The sequence below is a fragment of the Etheostoma cragini genome, chromosome 18 (genome assembly GCF_013103735.1).
Source record: "Etheostoma cragini isolate CJK2018 chromosome 18, CSU_Ecrag_1.0, whole genome shotgun sequence".
Taxonomy (NCBI): Eukaryota; Metazoa; Chordata; class Actinopteri; order Perciformes; family Percidae; genus Etheostoma; species Etheostoma cragini.
In genome coordinates this window covers 19,066,267-19,071,017 of record NC_048424.1, presented here as the reverse complement: position 1 = coordinate 19,071,017, position 4,751 = coordinate 19,066,267, and positions in this window count along the sequence as shown.

The following is a 4,751-nucleotide window of genomic DNA, read 5'->3' as shown; positions in this document are numbered from 1 at the left end:
TCTCTCTCTCTCTCTCTCTCTCTCTCCCCGTCAGTCAATCGGGTCTGCGGATCTGTTTCGTTAACGTTAAGGGTTTCTTCAGCTTCAGGTTTGTTTTTAACTTCGGTTTGTAGTACTTACATAATAACCAGTAGGTGGGTGTCAGACATGCTGCTTGGTTTAAATGCAATTTGAAATGTTTGTTTGTTACAGATAATTCATGTGGTAAACAGATACAGATACAGATACAGATAATGCTGTACTCGCTTATCCCTAGTTAATGACTGCTGACATGTTTGTTTAGACATTAGAGCTAAGTTGAAGTTAAATCCTCTACAAACTATCCTCTTCTTGGTTGGGTTTGTCCTTTTCGGTGGCGTAGCAATGAGGTCTAGGGACACTGGGATGACATGTTTTCAAGGATCATTTGATTTTGCAATCTTTTGACACAAATCTTTCCTCATCCTGCTCGTCTTCCTCTAGCCCCTCGTCTTCACTACCCTCTTCTTCTTTGTCTTCTTCTTCTTCTACTTCTACGTCTTCGTCTTAGACTTCTTCTTATTCGGCCCTTGCATGTCGACCCTCTTCTTCTTCTTCTTCATTTATTTGTTCTCCTCCTTCCTCTTGAACTTCAACGTCAACTTGGCCTTAGTAATCGTCTTTGTTGTCGTTGTCGTAGCAGCAGCAGTCTTTTTCTCTGCTGTGGTCGTGTATGTGTGGGTCCTCTTGTGTGTCCCAGGGACACAAAGGACAACGCCACGGGTCCCCGTGACCCAAAAGGACAACGCCACAGGTCCCTGGGACCCAAAGGACAGCGTCAAGGGTCCCTGTGTGCCAAAAGGACAATGCCACGGGTCCCTGGGACCAAAAAGACAACGACACGGGTCACATGGACCCATAAGTACAATGCCACAGGTCCCTGGGACCCGAAGGACAAGGTCAAGGGTCCTAGGGACACGAAGGATAACGTCAAGGGTCCCCAGGACCCAAAGGTCAAGGTCAAGGTTCTCCGGGACCCGAAGGTCAACGCCACGGGTCTCCGGGTCCCAAAGGAACATGTCAAGGGTCCCCGGGGCCCAAAGGACCACGTCAAGGGTCCCCGGGACATCACTATGGGTAAAACTGCACGGGTCCCCGTGGCCCGAAGGACAACACAAGGGTCCCTGGGACCCAAAAGGACAACGCCACGGGTACCGGAGACCCGAAGGACAACATCGAGGGTCACCGGGACCCAAAGGTCAACGTCAAGGGTCCACGGGACCCAAAGGACAACACCATGGGTAAAACTGCACGGGTCCCCGTGACCCGAAGGACAACACAAGGGTTAAAAGACCAAAAGGTATATTAGGCCAGACCAGTGGCAAAGACAACGCAGGCTGCTCTGTTTTCTCCCCAGAGTGACGTCATGTATTGCATTATGGGGGAAAAATAAAACACTGTAAATAGTGCCTACTTTATCCAACACCATCAAATACAATGGATAACAGTTCAAATATTTATTAACAACAAGCAAATTGCACAAATTCGTTGCAAAATTAAACCTGCAACATGGGCTTTAAGTCAATGGGACTAACAATAGAGATAAATAATAGTTTATACAGTGTTATGTACTCATTTAGAAATGTTTTTTGTGTAAAGTAACTCCGAAGTGGATCAGAGTTACACTATAGACGGCGAACATGTACAGTACGGGACTTTTGCAAGCAACTAACATTCAGATATTCCCCAAAGAGCCGTAAAAACATAACGTTAGGTCAGTGGGACTAATGATAGACAGAAATAATAGTTTATACAGTGTTATGCACTCATTTTTAAATAAGAGTATGAAGAACGGTCTATGTACTCAAGCATTGCTGTCAATAGTGAAGGCAGAAGGACAGCGCACTAAGCGCAAGAATCCAAGATGGCAGTTTTTGGAACAAAATGAGCCTTCTGATTGGAGGACTAAAAACATGTCTTGTGTCAATCATGAATCGTTCCCAATCTTTGATGATTCTTTGTTTTTATACTTATAAAAAATATAATATTTTGATTTCTTGAGATTATTTCTGCTGCAGTAATGCCAGCGGCCGCTGGGGGCGCTGTTGTTGCACTGGCGCTACTGCAGAGCTGAGCGGAAGAGTAGCAGAGTGGAGTCTCTTAAAAACTGTTCAAAAATCACTTCTAAAATTGTCATCTTGGAGGAGAAACTACTACAAAACTAGATAAAGAGCCAGAGAAAAGAGCCAAGAAGAGCTTCCGAGTTGTTTTGTGAGCAGGCCTAAAAATATTTCTGCTCTGTTATTAAATCCTTATCTGAAATGTTAAAACATGTACATATTTAACTTCATAGTTTAGAGTTGTGTGGAGAAACGGTACCCATAGCATCTATGAAAGTTAGGACTTGGTTTGCATAGGGAAACAATATTGTTTTGCATTAAAATCATCCAAACTGGTATTTACGGTGGTAAAAGTCACTAAAACAAGATAAAGAAAACTCGCACTCATCAATAGTCTTATGAAAATATTCTGTCGATGAAATATAACTGTAACGTTGGTCTATTTTATTGTGCAACGACCCCTCTTATGATTCTGCTACATGACGTTAAAAGGATGACAGCCACCGTGTTGTCATTGATAAATATGTGCCGTTTTTTAAAAAGAAAATGCATCCCTGCATTTTTTGTGTCTTATAAAAAAAAAAAAAATTAATTTAATATAATGATGGAAAATGTGGCGAGAACACGAAAACACTGTACGCCAAAGTTGTTCTGAAGAAGTAAGGGCTGTATGCTATAGGTCCATGAGGAAGCATGAGAAGCCTCAGAGTAGGGAGGACAACATGTGTTGAACCAGTTCAAGTCAGATTCAAGGGTAACCTTTGTGACTGGAGTTGGTGATGTGGATGTAGAATAACAATAATAAAACATTAGTCTGTTTATTTTACTTAAACCTGAACTATACTCTCATGGACACCCCAGAAACTGGATGTTACAGCTCCCGTTCTTTGGAGCATAAGTTTATGTAAGTAATAAGCTCAAGTAGGCCTGTTCATGATGGGTATATTAATCAGTGTGAGGTAAGAGCTGATATTGTACCCTCAGTCTAGGCTATACTGACCCTTGAACGCTTTGCTCACACTGTTGTTCCAACTGTATTATAATACCAAGAAATATTTTAAGAGATTAGTGAGACAGGCTTATTTGTTCTGGTTGTTCTGGTAGCGTAATTAATCAATAATAATAGGGCTGCTTGATTATGGAAAAAATACAATCACGATTATTTTGGTCTATATTGAAATTACGATAGTTTAACACGATTACCTTTTGACTCCTGGAAAGATGTTGGAATTTAAAAGAGAAAATAAGAGTTTACTTGCAAAACATAATGAACTAAATAATTGTTTTTCTCGATTATTCTGTTTTTGGGCTCTTTGGGAGCCAAAATCATAAGTGATTACATTTTGATTAATTCCACAGCTCTAAATCGTACAGCTACTATAGGCCTATGCTTGAAAAGCTAGCATGCTCTCACCTTTAGTGTGTTATGTCTAACATTAAATGAATGATGTTAAATTCCCACAGTGTCATTGTCTAATGATCATGTTTTATTTATTTAGCTCACCAATTGAAATAGCTGTGGCTGAGTACTACTGTAGGCTACTACTACTATATCAGACCACCAAGTAGGGCTGCACAAATAATCGAATTTTAATCGCGATCACGATTTTGACTTCCCACGATCAAATTTGCGTGATCGAGCGATTTTTTTTTTTTAAGCGTCATTTCATCGAACGCTCCGGGTTTTTTGCAAAGCCAATCTACCGCTACTACCGTCTGCTCATGAGCCGGTCGGAGTTGTTCCCCGCACCCCGCGCAGCTTGGTTTCAAGATGTAGACAGTCCCAGAGGACGGAGTAGCGTGAGGAAAACTCAACAGATAGCAGTCGTTAATACGTCAGTGTCATGGTTTACCAGTTTACCAGTAAACGCAAAATTTTTTCCCCCGTGTGTTGTTTTTCAGATAACAGCAGTCAGCAGTGCTAGTCGGTGCTAAATAGCGTCTGTTAGCTGTTAGCTCCTCTAGGACGCACCGGTGCTAATGTCCTCGCATCCGCTGCAATGCTGTTTATATGGAAATGGTTTAATTTTGCGTTACATGACCCATTTCTCTGTAAAGCCGGGCCTGTGTTGGATCTTTCTACGCTCTCTCGTATTACTCCGCGCCCCGCCACACAGCGGCCGTCGGTCCACACTTCTAACATTTGTCTACAGTTTTAATATTTTATTAACACAGCTGTATATTGTTAAATATGAGGGGCAAACCTGTATTTGTACCAGTGTTTCCGCGGGTAACTCCGCTATTGCGGCCGCCAAGGCGAAGAACACTGAAGAAGTTATTGAATGCAACTAACTTCAGTTGGTAGAGTAACAACGTGTGAGACGGAGCTGCTGGACCTGGACCAGGACCTGGCGACCACGTGACCCATGGCGGGAATATCATAGTTCATAAAAATGCAGCGCAGTGAAGATACAGACATTTCATACACACGACGTTTGTACCCGCCCTTCGACCCGTGCTGGACCCGTTCATAATGAGTCAGATCGTCTCTCTGTGAGTAGCGTCCATCACACTCCCTCTCGTAGGCATAAATAGCCTATGTGACAATAACATTTGTTTTGGTTAAAATCAACAAATAATCGTGAGAATAATCGCAATCTAAATTTTGATCAAAATAATCGTGATTATCATTTTGGCCATAATCGTGCAGCCCTACCACCAAGTACTCCATGC